General features: G+C 44.8%; 1 pseudogene; it reads right to left on the bottom strand.

Annotated features, from left to right (window-relative positions):
* Positions 1-1,505: 1,505 nt before the first annotated feature.
* On the bottom strand, positions 1,506-17,623 carry LOC125554656 (annotated as a pseudogene).
* Positions 17,624-17,843: the final 220 nt, after the last annotated feature.

Here is a 17,843-nt window from a genome sequence, read left to right as displayed (position 1 = left end):
TGATAATAATAAGAAGATCTGGAAGATGAAGATACCTCTTAAGAATAAAATATTCGCATGGTATCTTCATCGCGGAGTCATTCTTAGGGCCTGTTTGGTTTCAAATAAGTCACCAACTTATAAGTCGAAAAGTGAAAAAAGTGATTTATTTTGCCAAACAGACCCAACTTATAAGTCACCCCAACTTATAAGTCATAAGTTGCTCCACCCCAACTTAAAACTTATAAGTCACCCCCTTTTGCGTGGGTCCCACCACATTTGCATAAAAAACAAGGTGGGAAGATGTGGTCAGGTGACTTATAAGTTAGGTGACAACCAAACAAGCGTGACTTATAAGTCACTGGTTTTAAGTCACCTGACTTATAAGTCAGGTGACTTATTAAAACCAAACAAGCCCTTACTAAAGATAACCTTATCAAGAGGAATTGGCATGGAAGTCCGCGATGTGTTTTTTGTCATCATAATGAGACAATAAAACATTTATTCTTCCAATGCAAATTGGCTCGGTCTATATGGTCAGTCATCCATATAGCTTCTGGCTTGTATCCTCCTTGTAGTGTTGCCAATGTATTTGGCAACTGGTTACATGGGATTAATCACAGGTTTAGAACTCTTCTTAGGGTGGGAGCGCTAGCCGTTATTTGGTCGCTTTGGCTATGTAGAAATGATAAAGTTTTTAATGATAAAAGTACTTCTCTAATGCAGGTTATCTACAGATGTACCGGGACTCTTCGTTTATGGTCCTCTCTACAACGCGTGGAGAATCGATACCTATTTACGGAGGTGTGTAGACGATTGGAGGATACGGCGAGACATATTTTTATCCAACATGGGTGGCAACATGATCATAGGATTGGCCCACCTTCGCTTTAGGCGTTATACAGACTCTATCTTTGTATTCCGCCTATCTATTTTTCGTTTTTGCAGAGGACTTTGTGTGGCTGTGTGCATCTTAGTTATGCAGAGGCTGAGTGTAATGCTTAAACCTTTTAAGTAATAAAGCGCCCCTTTTCGAAAAAATGCACTTTCCTAGATAAGATCCAAGACTGAATGACAAGGCTGGGGGTTTAAGGCACTACTAATCATGTTACATATGATAAACCGGTCAAGCGATCAGATTAGCTTTCACGACTTCACATCAGGATTCACATTGCAATTACTAGAAGAAACCAGGAAATTCATAAAGAACTGGAGCTCTGATTATAATTAACTTGGCAGATCTAGGAAATTCAGTCAGAACACACAAAGGCACAATGCTGAAGGTATAAAATCTGCTTCAGAGAGAAACACTCATTCCCTAGAAGTAGGAGCATGCTCAAGTAAAATTGTGACACAGTTGGCAAATCATAAATTGGCTCACATGTAGCACATTTAGCAGAAATTGTGACACACATCTAGTAGAAATTGTGCGATGTAGCACATTCAGCAGAAGGCCAAAGCTAAGATAAATAAGCTACATAAAACACTTGTACTTTGCATAAACACCAGAACTACTAACTTAAACATTTGAAGGTAAACATGCTAATAGAACCAAGAACCCTGCTGAGTCTCCATAGAACATGAGCTAACGATCCAAATAGTTCCCTCATTTTTCTAGCAAAACTAAGCTCTGACGATGACGGCGAAAGGGTCCCTCACAGAGAGTCAGATCCTCTTTCGAAGTTTTGCATTTCAAGGCCTTGACCTTCAGCAAATGCACTCTTGAAGAGCAGCAGTTCACAGCAGTTACTGGCCCATTTTGTGTCGAACAGAGGCTTCACTTTGGCATTTGCCTCAGCCAGCGAGCTGAAGCTTCCATTGACACACACAATCGCCAGCTTCGTCAGCATCCGAGCGTTCTCAAGGAAGAACTTGAGCAAGGAAAGTTCGCACCGATCTCCTCGGAAGTTCTGAAAGATCATCAAGTCAACATACGAACGGATGCATTCGATGGCACCGGACTCCTCCCAGAACTTGAGGTTGAGCTTGCCGGTGGTCTCGGCAGTTTTCTTGGACTGCAGATAATTAAATCGGTGCAAACTTCAGTTAGAGCTCGATCATCTCATCACTTGGCAGCGGCAATGTACATGTATGAGAGCGGGAAGATGCAAAATTGTTGACAAATTGAGTAGGGGGGTCACCTCGATGTGCAGTCTCTCAACATTTGGAAAGCACCTGAGAAAGCAAGGCAGAATTTTGGCTTCATTGCGGACACCAAAACGCACTTTTAAGCCGAGGATCTTCACGGTTGGTACCATGGTGCTCGGGCTCGCCTTTGTCCCAGTCTGCAATGCACACATTTGTTTTGAGACAAGTTGACACATTGGTATCGATGATTTGTGAGTTAAACAAGCAAAAAGCAATTCTGAGAGCGTGGGATGAACCTTGATGGTGGTGTTGCCGATCTGGAGCATGTGCAATTCCGGCTCCAAGTAGCCAAGTATGCTTAGGCTGGTGCATGACCAATCTTGATCCTCTTGTGCGAGCCTGAGCCTTTGCGGGTGAATGACTCCCAGATGATGAGGCGCTCGAGCTTGGGGGCTTCGTCCACGGCGATTTCCAGATCGGAGGCCCCGATTAACTGCACGCACCGGATGCCGCGGCTGACGAGGGTGAGACGGTCCATGAGCAAGTTGGCTTGGATGCACAGGATCTCCAACACGGGGCTCCTGGAGATGATGAAGTCCATGTGCCGGCTCTCCATGGCGACGGTGCAGAGGCCGAGCTCGCGGAGGTTGGGGAAGGAGGCGGCGCGGGGGAGGCCGGCGGTGTCCGGGAACTTCCAGAGGGCGAGGTAGAGGCGGGTGAGCGTGGCCATGCCGAAGAAGGCGGCGGGGATGTCGAGGTCAAGCGGCCATGGGCGGTTGGCGAGGACGAGTTCTTGGATGCCCTTGACGGCGAGGAGCTGCAGCCAACGCGCGAGCAGGCCCCGGAACTCCCCCATGTAGCTGGTGGTGAGGTGGACGCAGCGGAAGTGGCCCGGGTGCGCGGCGAGGATGCGGGAGACGGCGGAGGTGACGTGGTGCGCAGCGTCCCGCGTCACCTACACCTGCACTGTGGGCGAGGACGGGAGGAGGTGGGCGTCGACGAGGACGAGCGGGGCGGAGCACCAGAGGTCGCGCCAGTGGCGCGAGAGCGCGGTGGTGCGCGCGGCGTCCGTGACGGGGAGGCGGGTGAGGACGTCGCGGAGGAGCGCGTCGGGGAGGAGGCTGAGGCAGTCAAGGTGGTCGTGGGGGAGGAGGGCATAGAGGCCGGGGGCGTGGCGGGAGGCGGGCGGGCCCGGGAGGACCAGGTGGATGTAGGAGAGGATGCGTCCGATGAGCGCCTCGAGGTCGTGCGGGTCCTTGCCCCGGCCCCGCCACAGCTCTCCGACGCGCGGTCCATGGGGAGGGTGGCAAGAAGGCGGCCATGGCCTCCACCGCCGACGAGGTGGGGTTTTTGAGTTGAGCGCGGCAGGGAGAGCGAGGGGTGGAGGCGGAGGGAATGAAAGCCTTGACTTTTGTGCGGGGCGCCTTTTTTTTCTGTAGCGGTGGTGGCCAGGTGCGCCGGTGCGGCTTGCCTGTGTGAAATGTGGCCGGCGGGTTTCAAGTTTGAACCCCTACTCGAGTTGGATTCCCGCTCGAATTTTCAAATTCCTTATCTCTACTATTAAAGCGGAATTGAAGGTCGTGATGGTTCAACCTCATTCGCTCCCCCGCCTCGTTCCGTCATCCCCTCGCACGATTTCCTCGTGAAAAAAAATTAGCCACAACCCCTCGCTCCCGATCCCCTCGCCCTCCTGATGCCACCCACAATCTCCCCTCTTCGCTCCCAACCCACCCGGTCGCAGGGAGTCTATGAAGCAGTTTCGTCTTCCACCCCATCAACCACCGCCCGTCCCTTCTTTTCCCACTTTCCTCGTCCATCTTCTCGCAGCTCTGCTGATGGCTGTCGCTGATACGTCTCCAACGTATCTATAATTTTTGATTGCTCCATGCTATATTATCTACTGTTTTGGACTATATTGGGCTTTATTTTTCACTTTTATATTATTTTTGGGACTAACCTATTAACCGGAGGCCCAACCCAGAATTGCTGTTTTTTTGCCTATTTCAGTGTTTCGGAGAAACGGAATATCAAACGGAGTCCAAACGGAATGAAACCTTTGGGAACGTGATTTTCTCACCGAACGTGATCCAGGAGACTTGGACCCTATGCCAAGGCATCAGAGAGGCGGTCACGAGGGTGGGGGGCGCCCCCCCTAGGGCGCGCCCCCTGCCTCGTGGGCCCCTCGGAGCTCCACCGACGTACTCCTTCCTCCGATATATACCTACGTACCCCCAAACGATCAGAAGAGGAGCCAAAAACCTAATTCCACCGCCGCAACTTTCTGTATCCACTAGATCCCATCTTGGGGCCTGTTCCGGAGCTCCGCCGGAGAGGGCCGTCATCACGGAGGGCTTCTACACCATCATAGCCTCTCCGATGAAGTGTGAGTAGTTTACCTCAGACCTTCGGGGTCCATAGTTAGTAGCTAGAAGGCTTCTTCTCTCTTTTTGGATCTCAATACAAAGTTCTCCCCTCTCTTGTGGAGATCTATTCAATGTAATCTTCTTTTTGCGGTGTGTTTGTTGAGACCGATGAATTGTGGGTTTATGATCAAGTCTATCTATGAATAATATGTGAATCTTCTCTGAATTCTTTTATGTATGATTGGTTATCTTTGCAAGTCTCTTCGAATTATCTGTTTGGTTTGGCCAACTAGATTGGTAGTTCTTGCCATGGGAGAAGTGCTTAGCTTTGGGTTCGATCTTGCGGTGTCCTTTCCCAGTGACAGAAGGGGCAGCAAGGCACGTATTGCATTGTTGCCATCGAGGATAACAAGATGGGGTTTATTTCATATTACATGAATTTATCTCTCTACATCATGTCATCTTGCTTAAAGCGTTACTCTGTTTTTAACTTAATACTCTAGATGCATGCTGGATAGCGGTCGATGAGTGGAGTAATAGAAGTAGATGCAGAATCATTTCGGTCTACTTGTCACGGACGTGATGCCTATATACATGATCATGCCTAGATATTCTCATAACTATGCTCAATTCTATCAATTGCTCAACAGTAATTTGTTCACCCACCGTAGAATACTTATGCTCTTGAGAGAAGCCACTAGTGAGACCTATGGCCCCCGGGTCTATTCTCATCATATCAATCTCCATCACTTTAATCTTGTTTTGCTTTTTTACTTTGCCTTTACTTTTTACTTTGCATCTTTATACCAAAAATACCAAAAATATTATATCTATTAGATCTCACTCTCGTAAGTGTCCGTGAAGGGATTGACAACCCCTAATCGCGTTGGTTGCGAGTAGCTATCGTTTTGTGCAGGTACGAGGGACTTGAGCGTGGCCTCCTACTGGATTGATACCTTGGTTCTCAAAAACTGAGGGAAATACTTACGCTACTCTGCTGCATCATCCCTTCCTTTTCGGGGAAAACCAACGCAAGCTCAAGAGATAGCAAGAAGGATTTCTGGCGCCGTTGCCAGGGAGTCTATGCAAAAAGTCAACATACCAAGTACCCATCACAATCCCTATATCTCGCATTACATTATTTGCCATTTGCCTCTCGTTTTCCTCTCCCCCACTTCACCCTTGCCATTTTATTTGCCCTCTCTTTCTCAATCTCCTTCTCCTTCTCCGCCTCTTTTGCCCGTTTGCTTTTGTTTGCTCGTGTGCTAGTTTGCTTGTTTGTCGCGATGGCTCAAGATACTACCAAATTGTGTGACTTCACCAATACCAATAATAATGATTTCCTTAGCACTCCGATTGCTCCTCTTGCCAATACTGAATCTTGTAAAATCAATACTGCTTTTTTGAATCTTGTTATGATAGATCAATTCACCGGCCTTCCTAGTGAAGATGCCGCTACTCATCTGAATAGCTTCGTTGATTTATGTGATATGCAAAAGAAAAAAGATGTCGATAATGATGTCGTTAAATTGAAGCTATTTCCTTTTTTGCTTAGAGATCGTGCTAAAGCTTGGTTTTCGTCTTTGCCTAAAAATAGTATTAATTCTTGGAACAAGTGCAAAGATGCCTTTATCTCTAAGTATTTCCCTCCCGCTAAGATCATCTCTCTTAGAAACGATATTATGAACTTTAAGTAACTTGATCATGAACATGTTGCGCAAGCTTGGGAGAGAATGAAATTAATGATACGTAATTGCCCTACTCATGGTTTGAATTTGTGGATGATTATTCAAAAATTTTATGCCGGATTGGATTTTGCTTCTAGAAATCTTTTAGATTCGGCCGATGGAGGCACTTTCATGGAAATCACTTTAGGAGATGCTACTAAACTCCTAGACAATATTATGGTTAATTATTCTCAACGGCATACTGAAAGATCTTCTAATAAAAAAGTGCATGCGATAGAAGAAATCAATGTTTTGAGTGGAAAGATGGATGAACTTATGAAATTATTTGCTACTAAGAGTGTTTCTTCTGATCCTAATGATATGCCTTTGTCTACTTTGATTGAGAATAAAAATGAATCTATGGATGTGAATTTTGTTGGTAGGAATAATTTTGGTAACAACGCTTATAGAGGGAATTTTAATCCTAGGCCATATCCTAGTAATCCTTCTAATAATTATGGGAATTCCTACAGCAACTCTTATGGAAATTATAATAAGATGCCCTCTGAATTTTAGAATAGTGTTAAAGAGTTTATGAATTCACAAAATAATTTTAATGCTTTGCTTGAAGAGATATTGCTTAAAGTTGATGATTTGGCTAGAAACGTTGATAGAATTTCTCTTGAGATTGATTCTTTAATGCTTAGGTCTATTCCTCCTAAGCATGATATCAATGAGTCTCTCAAAGCCATGAGAATTTCCATTAATGAGTGCAAGGAAAGAACCGCTAGGACGCTGCTTCCAAAGATGCCTTTATTAAAGCGTGTTCTTGTTGGCGATCATAGCAGAAATTCAAAATTTTCCTACGTGTCACCAACATCAATCTATGGAGAGACTAGCAACGAGAGAGAAGGGGAGTGCATCTACATACCCTTGTAGATCCCTAAGCGGAAGCGTTCAAGAGAATGGGGTTGATGGAGTCGTACTCGTCGTGATCCAAATCACCGATGATCCTAGCGCCGAACGGACGGCACCTCCCCGTTCAACACACGTACGGAGCGGAGACGCCTCCTCCTTCTTGATCCAGCAAGGGGGGAGGAGAAGTTGATGGAGATCCAGCAGCACGACGGCGTGGTGGTGGAAGTAGCGGGATCCCGGCAGGGCTTCGCCAAGCACAAGCGGGGAGGAAGAGGTGTCACGGGAGGGAGGGAGGCGCCAGGGCTTTAGGTGCGGCTGCCCTCCCTCCCCTCCACTATATATAGGGGCCTAGGGGGCGCCGGCCCCTTGTAGATCCCATCTAGGGAAGGGGGCGGCAGCCCTAGGGGTGGCTTGGCCTCCAAGCCAAGTGGAGGCGCCCCCACCCCTTAGGGTTTCCAACCCTAGGCGCATGGGAGGCCCAAGGGGGGGCGCGCCAGCACACCAGGGGCTGGTTCCCATGCCCCTTCAGCCCATGGGGCCCTACGGGATAGGTGGCCCCACCCGGTGGACCCCCGGGACCCTTCCGGTGGTCCCGGTACAATACCGATGACCCTGAAACTCTTTCGGTGGCCGAAACTGGACTTCCTATATATAAATCTTTACCTCCGGACCATTCCGGAACTCCTCGTGACATCCGAGATCTCATCCGGGACTCCTAAAAACTTTAGGTTAACCGCATACTAATATCTCTACAACTCTAGCGTCACCGAACCTTAAGTGTGTAGACCCTACGAGTTCGGGAGACATGTAGACATGACCGAGACAACTCTCCGGTCAATAACCAACAACGGGATCTGGATACCCATGTTGGCTCCCACATGCTCCACGATGATCTCATCGGATGAACCACGATGTCGAGGATTCAATCAATCCTGTATACAATTCCCTTTGTCTACCGGTATAGTACTTGCCCGAGATTCGATCGTCGGTATCCCGATACCTTGTTCAATCTCGTTACTGGCAAGTCTCTTTACTTGTTCCGTAACACATCATCCCGTGATCAACTCCTTGGTCACATTGTGCACATTATGATGATGTCCAACCGAGTGGGCCCAGAGATACCTCTCTGTTTACACGGAGTGACAAATCCCGGTCTCAATTCGTGCCAACCCAACAGACACTTTCGGAGATACCCGCAGTGCACCTTTATAGCCACCCAGTTACGTTGTGACGTTTGGTACACCCAAAGCATTCCTACGGTATCCGGGAGTTGCACAATCTCATGGTCTAAGGAAATGATACTTGACATTAGAAAAGCTTTATCATACAAACTACACGATCTTGTGCTAGGCTTAGGATTGGGTCTTGTCCATCACATCATTCTCCTAATGATGTGATCCCGTTATCAATGACATCCAATGTCCATGGTCAGGAAACCATGACCATCTATTTCATCAACGAGCTAGTCAACTAGAGGCTTACTAGGGACATGTTGTGGTCTATGTATTCACACATGTCTTACGGTTTCCGGTTAATATAATTATAGCATGAACAATAGACAATTATCATGAACAAGGAAATACAATAATAACTAACTTTATTATTGCCTCTAGGGCATATTTCCAACAGTTCTTCCAATTCCTATGAAAATCAAGATGAAGATCTAAAAGTTATTGATGTGTCCCCTATTAAATCTTTGCTTTGCAATATGAATCTTGATGAAACTGAATATGATCTTCCTTTACCTAGAAGGCGTCCTAAAAATTCGGAGTATTTAGATCTTTATGATGAAATTGATGAAAGTGGGATTGAAAAAAATAAAAATCTAGATGTTGCTAAACCCACTATATTGGATTTCAAGGAATTTAATTATGAAAGTTGCTCTTTAATTGATTGTATTTCCTTGTTGCAATCCGTGCTAAATTCTCCACATGCTTATAGTCAACATAAAGCCTTCATCGAACATATTGTTGATGCCTTGATGCAATCTTATGAAGAAAAACTTGAGTTGAAAGTTTCTATCCCTAGAAAACTCTATGATGAGTGGGAACCAACTATTAAAATTAAAATTAAAGATCATGAGTTTTATGCTTTGTGTGATTTGGGTGCTAGTGTCTCTACTATTCCCAAGACTTTGTGTGATTTGCTAGATTTCCGTAATATTGATGATTGCTCTCTAAACTTGCATCTTACGGATTCTACTATTAAGAAACCTATGGGAAGGATTAATGATGTTCTTATTGTTGCAAATTGGAATTATGTGCCTGTAGATTTCATTGTTCTTGATATAGATTGCAATCCTTCTTGACCTATTATTCTTGGTAGACCTTTCCTTAGAACGGTTGGTGCGATTATTGATATGAAGGAAGGGAATATTAGATTTCAATTTCCATTAAAAAAGGGCATGGAACAATTTCCTAGAAAGAAAATAAAATTGCCATATGAAACTATCATGAGAGCCACTTATGGATTGCCTACCAAAGATGGCAATACCTAGATCTATCCTCGCTTTTATGCCTAGCTAGGGGCGTTAAATGATAGCGCTTGTTGGGAGGCAACCCAATTTTATTTTTATTCCTTGCTTTTTTCTACTTCTTAGTAATAAATAAATTATTTAGCCTCTGTTTTGGTTGTGTTTTTTGTGTTTAATTAGTGTTTGTGCCAAGTAGAACCGTTGGGAAGACTTGGGGAAAGTCTTGTTGAACTTGCTGTAAAAACAGAAACTTTAGTGCTCACGAGAACTGCTGTCATTTTTATTTGAAGAGTGCTATTTAGTTAATTTTTTTCAGATGATTAATAGATGAATTCCTCACGTCCAGAAATTTATTTTAGAATTTTTGGGGTTCCAGATCTTGCGCTAGCTACAGATTACTACAGACTGTTCTGTTTTTGACAGATTCTGTTTTTCGTGTGTTGTTTGCTTATTTTGATGAATCTATGGCTAGTAAAATAGTTTATAATCCATAGAGAAGTTGGAATACAGTAGGTTTAACACCAATTTAAATAAAGAATGAGTTCATTATAGTACCTTGAAGTGGTCTTTTGTTTTCTTTCGCTAACGGAGCTCACGAGTTTTCTACTTTAAGTTTTGTGTTGTGAAGTTCTCAAGTTTTGGGTGAATTCTATTGATGGATTATGGAACAAGGAGTGGCAAGAGCCTAAGCTTGGGGATGCCCATGGCACCCCCAAGATAATCCAAGGACACCAAAAAGTCAAAGCTTGGGGATGCCCCGGAAGGCATCCCCTCTTTCGTCCACTTCCATCGGTAATTTACTTGGAGCTATATTTTTATTCACCAACATGATATGTGTTTTGCTTGGAGAGTCTTGTATTATTTGTGTCTTTGTGATTTAGTATGCCACAATCATCCTTGCTGTACACACCTTTTGAGAGAGCCATACATGAATTAAAATTTGATAGAATACTCTATGTATCTTTTTGAGCTATGTAGTTTTGCTCTATGTGCTTCACTTATATCTTTTTGGGCGAAGTAGTTTTGCTCTATGTGCTTCACTTATATCTTTTGAGCTAAGTAGTTTTGTGAAGGAAATATGCCCTAGAGGCAATAATAAAGTTATTATTTATTTCCTTATATCATGATAAAAGTTTATTATTCATGCTAGAATTGTATTAACCGGAAACATAATACATGTGTGAATACATAGACAAACAGAGTGTCACTAGTATGCCTCTACTAGACTAGCTTGTTAATCAAAGATGGTTATGTTTCCTAACCATGGACAAAGAGTTGTCATTTGATTAATAGGATCACATCATTAGTTGAATGATCTGATTGACATGACCCATTCCATTAGCTTAGCACCCGATCGTTTAGTATGTTGCTATTGCTTTCTTCATGACTTATACATGTTCCTATGACTATGAGATTATGCAACTCCCGTTTGCCAGAGGAACACTTTGTGTGCTACCAAACGTCACAACATAACTGGGTGATTATAAAGGAGCTCTACAGGTGTCACCAAAGGTACATGTTGGGTTGGCGTATTTCGAGATTAGGATTTGTCACTCCGATAGTCGGAGAGGTATCTCTGGGCCCTCTCGGTAATGCACATCACTTAAGCCTTGCAAGCATTGCAACTAATGAGTTAGTTGCGGGATGATGTATTACAGAACGAGTAAAGAGACTTGCCGGTAACGAGATTGAACTAGGTATGGGATACCGACGATCGAATCTCGGGCAAGTAACATACCGATGACAAAGGGAACAACGTATGTTGTTATGCGGTCTGACCGATAAAAGATCTTCGTAGAATATGTAGGAGCCAATATGAGCATCCAGGTTCCGCTATTGGTTATTGACCGGAGACGTGTCTCGGTCATGTCTACATTGTTCTCGAACCCGTAGGGTCCGCACGCTTAAGGTTATGATGACAGTTATATTATGAGTTTATACATTTTGATGTACCGAAGGTTGTTCGGAGTCCCGGATGTGATCACGGACATGACGAGAAGTCTCGAAATGGTCGAGACATAAAGATTGATATATTGGAAGCCTATGTTTGGATATCGGAAGTGTTCCGGGTGAAATCGGGATTTTACCGGAGTACCGGGAGGTTACCGGAACCCCCCGGGAGCTATATGGGCCTAAGTGGGCCTTAGTGGAAAAGAGAAGGAGCAGCCCAAGATGGGCCGCGCGCCCCTCCCCTCCCTTGGTCCGAATAGGACAAGGAGAGGGGGCCGGCCCCCTCTCTCTTTTCCCCCCTCCGCGAATCCTATTCCAACTAGGATTGGGGGGGGATCCTACTCCCGGAGGGAGTAGGACTCCTCCTGGCGCGCCTCTCCTAGGCCGGCCGCACCCCCCCCCTTGAGCCTTTATATACGGAGGCAGGGGCACCCCAGAGAAACAGAAGTTGATCCACGTGATCATATTCTTAGCCGTGTGCGGTGCCCCCTTCCACCATAGTCCTCGATAATATTGTAGCGGTGCTTAGGCGAAGCCCTGCTACAGTAGTACATCAAGATCGTCACCACGCCGTCGTGCTGACGGAACTCTTCCCCGACACTTTGCTGGATCGGAGTCCGGGGATCGTCATCGAGCTGAACGTGTGCTAGAACTCGGAGGTGCCGTAGTTTCGGTGCTTGATCGGTCGGGCCGTGGAGACGTACGACTACATCAACCAAACGCTTCCGTTGTCGATCTACAAGGGTACGTAGATCATACTCTCCCCTCTCGTTGCTATGCATCACCATGATCTTGCGTGTGCGTAGGAATTTTTTTGAAATTACTACGAAACCCAACATTTTGCTCTATGTGCTTCACTTATATCTTTTGAGCGTAGTAATTTTGCTCTATGTGCTTCACTTAGATCTTTTAAAGCACGGTGGTGGATTCGTTTTAAAGAAAATATTGATCTCTCATGCTTTACTTAAACTATTTTGAGAGCCTATTAATAGCATGGTAATTTGCTTAATAATAATATGCTTGGTATTCAAGATTTGTGAAACTTTCTTTTGAGTGTGTTGAATACTAAGAAAAGATTGAAGCATGATAATTGTTTTGAGATATGGAGGTGATAATATTAAAGTCATGCTAGTTGAGTAGTTGTGAATTTAAAGAATACTTGTGTTAAAGTTTGTGATTCCCGTAGCATGCACGTATGGTGAACCGTTATGTGATGAAGTCGGAGCATGATTTATTTATTGATTGTCTTCCTTATGAGTGGCGGTCGGGGACGAGCGATGGTCTTTTCCTACAAATCTATCCCCCTAGGAGAATGCGCGTAATACTTTGCTTTGATAACTTCTAGATTTTTGCAATAAGTATATGAGTTCTTTATGACTAATGTTGAGTCCATGGATTATACGCACTCTCACCCTTTCACCTTTGCTAGCCTCTCTAATACCGCGCACCTTTCGCCGGTATCATACACCCACCATATACCTTCCTCAAAACAGCCACCATACCTACCTATCATGGCATTTCCATAGCCATTCCGAGATATATTGCCATGCAACTTTCCACCATTCCGTTTATCATGACACATTCATCATTGTCATATTGCATATCCCGATACACCGCCGGAGGCATTCATATAGAGTCATATTTTGTTCTAAGTATCGAGTTGTAATTGTTGAGTTGTAAGAAAAATAAAAGTGTGATGATCATCATTTTTAGAGCATTGTCCCAAGTGAGGAAAGAATGATGGAGACTATGATTCCCCCATAAGTCGGGATGAGATTCCGGACGAAAAATAAATAAAAGAGGCCAAAGAAGCCTAAATAAAAAAAGGGAAAGGCCATAAAAAAATAGAAAAGGCTCAGATAAAAAAATGAGAGAAAAAAGAGAAGGGACAATGTTACTATCCTTTTACCACACTTATGCTTCAAAGTAGCACCATGATCTTCATAGTAGAGAGTCTCTCATGTTATCACTTTCATATACTAGTGGGAATCTTTCATTTTAGAACTTGGCTTGTATATTCCAATGATGGGCTTCCTCAACTTGCCCTAGGTCTTCATGAGCAAGCAAGTTGGATGCACACCCACTTAGTTTCTTTTTGAGCTTTCATATACTTATAGCTCTAATGCATCCGTTGCATGGCAATCCCTACTCACTCACATTAATATCTATTGATGGGCATCTCCATAGCCCATTGATATGCATAGTTGATGTGAGACTATCTTCTCCTTTTTGTCTTCTCCACAACCACCATTCTCTTCCACCTATAGTGCTATGTCCATGGCTCACGCTCATGTATTGCGTGAAGATTGAAAAAGTTTTGAAAAAGTTAGAGTATGAAACAATTGCTTGGCTTGTCATCGGGGTTGTGCATGATTTAAATACTTTGTGTGGTGAAGATAGAGCATAGCCAGACTATATGATTTTGTAGGGATAACTTTCTTTGGCCATGTTATTTTGAGAAGACATAATTGCTTTGTTAGTATGCTTGAAGTATTATTATTTTTATGTCAATATAAACTTTTGTCTTGAATCTTTCGAATCTGAATGTTCATATCACCATTAAGAAGATTTGCATTGAAATTATGCCAAGTAGCACTCCGCATCAAAAATTCTCTTTTTGTCATTTACCTACTCGAGGACGAGCATGAATTAAGCTTGGGGATGCCTGATACGTCTCCAACGTATCTATAATTTTTGATTACTCCATGCTATATTATCTACTGTTTTGGACTATATTGGGCTTTATTTTCCACTTTTATATTATTTTTGGGACTAACCTATTAACCGGAGGCCCAACCCAGAATTGTTGTTTTTTGCCTATTTCAGTGTTTCAAAGAAACGGAATATCAAACGGAGTCCAAACGGAATGAAACCTTCGGGAACGTGATTTTCTTACCGAACGTGATCCAGAAGACTTGGACCCTACGCCAAGGCATCAGAGAGGCGGTCACGAGGGTGGGGGGCGCCCCCCCTAGGGCGCGCCCCTGCCTCGTGGGCCCCTCGGAGCTCCACCGACGTACTCCTTCCTCCTATATATACCTACATACCCCCAAACGATCAGAAGAGGAGCCAAAAACCTAATTCCACCGTCGCAACTTTCTGTATCCACGAGATCCCATCTTGGGGCCTGTTCCGGAGCTCTGCCGGAGAGGGCCGTCATCACGGAGGGCTTCTACACCATCATAGCCTCTCCGATGAAGTGTGAGTAGTTTACCTCAGATCTTCGGGTCCATAGTTAGTAGCTAGATGGCTTCTTCTCTCTTTTTGGATCTCAATACAAAGTTCTCCTCCTCTCTTGTGGAGATCTATTCGATGTAATCTTCTTTTTGCGGTGTGTTTGTTGAGACCGATGAATTGTGGGTTTATGATCAAGTCTATCTATGAATAATATTTGAATCTTCTCTGAATTCTTTTATGTATGATTGGTTATCTTTGCAAGTCTCTTCGAATTATCTGTTTGGTTTGGCCAACTAGATTGGTAGTTCTTGCCATGGGAGAAGTGCTTAGCTTTGGGTTCGATCTTGCGGTGTCCTTTCCCAATGACAGAAGGGGCAGCAAGGCACGTATTGCATCGTTGCCATCGAGGATAACAAGATGGGGTTTATTTCATATTGCATGAATTTATCTCTCTACATCATGTCATCTTGCTTAAAGCGTTACTCTATTTTTAACTTAATACTCTAGATGCATGCTGGATAGCGGTCGATGAGTGGAGTAATAGAAGTAGATGCAGAATCGTTTCGGTCTACTTGTCACGGACGTGATGCCAATATACATGATCATGCCTAGATATTCTCATAACTATGCTCAATTCTATCAATTGCTCAACAGTAATTTGTTCACCCACCGTAGAATACTTATGCTCTTGAGAGAATCCATTAGTGAAACCTATGGCCCCCGGGTCTATTTGTTGGGTTTCGTAGTAATTTCAAAAAATTTCCTGCGCACACGCAAGATCATGTGATGCATAGCAACGAGGGGGAGAGTGTTGTCTACGTACCCAACGCAGACCGACTGCGGAAGCGATGACACAACGTAGAGGAAGTAGTCGTACGTCTTCACGATCCAACCGATCAAGCACCGAATCTACGGCACCTCCGAGTTCGAGCACACGTTCAGCTTGATGACGATCCCCAGACTCCGATCCAGCAAAGTGTCGGGGAAGAGTTCCGTCAGCACGACGGCGTGGTGACGATCTTGATGTACTACAGCAGCAGGGCTTCGCCTAGACTCCGCTACAGTATTATCGAGGTATATGGTGGCAGGGGGCACCGCACACGGCTAAGGAATAGATCACGTGGATCAACTTCTGTGTCTAGAGGTGTCCCCTGCCTCCGTATATAAAGGAGGAGAGGAGGGGAGGCTGGCCGGCCAAGGAGGGAGGCGCAGGAGAGTCCTACTCCCTCTAGGAGTAGGATTCCTCCCCCCAATCCTAGTCCAACTAGGATTCCTCGGAGGGGAAGGGAGAGAGGGGGGCCAGCCACCTTCTCCTAGTCCTAATAGGACTAGGGGAGGGGGAAGTGGCGCAGCCACCTTGGGCTGCCCCTTTCTCCTTTCCACTAAGGCCCATGAAGGCCCATATGGCTCCCGGGGGTTTCCGGTAACCCTCCCGGTACTCCGGTAAAATCCCGATTTCACCCGGAACACTTCCGATGTCCAAACATAGGCTTCCAATATATCAATCTTTACGTCTCGACCATTTCGAGACTCCTCGTCATGTCCGTGATCACATCCGGGACTCCGAACAACCTTCGGTACATCAAAATGCATAAACTCATAATGTAACTGTCATCGTAACCTTAAGCGTGCGGACCCTACGGGTTCGAGAACAATGTAGACATGACCGAGACACGTCTCTGGTCAATAACCAATAGCGGGACCTGGATGCCCATATTGGCTCCTACATATTCTACGAAGATCTTTATCGGTCAGACCGCATAACAACATACGTTGTTCCCTTTGTCATCGGTATGTTACTTGCCCGAGATTCGATCGTCGGTATCCAATACCTAGTTCAATCTCGTTACCGGCAAGTCTCTTTTACTCGTTCCGTAATACATCATCTCACAACCAACATATTAGTTGTAATGCTTGCAAGGCTTATGTGACGTGTATTACCGAGAGGGCCCAGAGATACCTCTCCGACAATCGGAGTGACAAATCCTAATCTCGAAATACGCCAACCCAACATCTACCTTTGGAGACACCTGTAATGCTCCTTTATAATCACCCAGTTACGTTGTGGCGTTTGGTAGCATCCAAAGTGTTCCTCCGGTAAACGGGAGTTGCATAATCTCATAGTCATAGGAACATGTATAAGTCATGAAGAAAGCAATAGCAACATACTAAACGATCGGGTGCTAAGCTAATGGAATGGGTCATGTCAATTAGATCATTCAACTAATGATGTGACCTCGTTAATCAAATAACAACTCGTTGTTCATGGTTAGGAAACATAACCATCTTTGATTAACGAGCTAGTCAAGTAGAGGCATACTAGTGACACTTTGTTTGTCTATGTATTCACACATGTATTATGTTTCCAGTTAATACAATTCTAGCATGAATAATAAACATTTATCATGATTATAAGGAAATAAATAATAACTTTATTATTGCCTCTAGGGCATATTTCCTTCACTATTCTCATCATATCAATCTCCATCACTTTAATCTTGTTTTGCTTTTTTAATTTTCCTTTACTTTTTACTTTGCATTTTTATACCAAAAATACCAAAAATATTATATCTATTAGATCTCACTCTCGTAAGTGACCATAAAGGGATTGACAACCCCTAATCGCGTTGGTTGCGAGTAGCTATCGTTTTGTGCAGGTACGAGGGACTTGAGCGTGGCCTCCTACTGGATTGATACCTTGGTTCTCAAAAACTGAGGGAAATACTTACGCTGCTCTGCTGCATCATCCCTTCCTCTTCGGGGAAAACCAACGCAAGCTCAAGAGGTAGCAGCCGCCTCTCACCATCGCCACCATCTCCCGTACAAATCTTCGGCTCCATCCCCCGCGTCCCCGCCTCTGTCGACTTCTCCTCCTTTGCGACACGTACGACGGTCGATCGGCTGACCATTTCCTTCTCGTCGCCGGTGGCCGCCGTCCTATAGCTTCGGGCGTGGAGCGCCCTCTCCATGCCGCTACTCAGAGGCGCGGTGATGCTATGCATGGCCATGTCGGTTATGGTGCTCGCTCAGATGGTCTTCCCCGGGCCGTGGCGAAGATGAGACGAGGCGGTGGCGGCCGGCCATTCTGCCGTGAGACAATCCCTACTATTAAAGCGGAATCGAACGTCGTGATGGTTCAACCTCGTTGGCTCCCCCCGCCTCGTTCGGTCATCCCCTCGCATGATTTCCTCATGAAAAAAATATTAGCCACAACCCCTCGCTCCCGAT

This window comes from Triticum urartu, chromosome 4 (assembly GCF_003073215.2).
Source record: "Triticum urartu cultivar G1812 chromosome 4, Tu2.1, whole genome shotgun sequence".
NCBI lineage: Eukaryota > Viridiplantae > Streptophyta > Magnoliopsida > Poales > Poaceae > Triticum > Triticum urartu.
The sequence above is the reverse complement of the archived record's forward strand: the minus strand, read 5'-3'. Positions and strand labels throughout refer to the sequence as shown.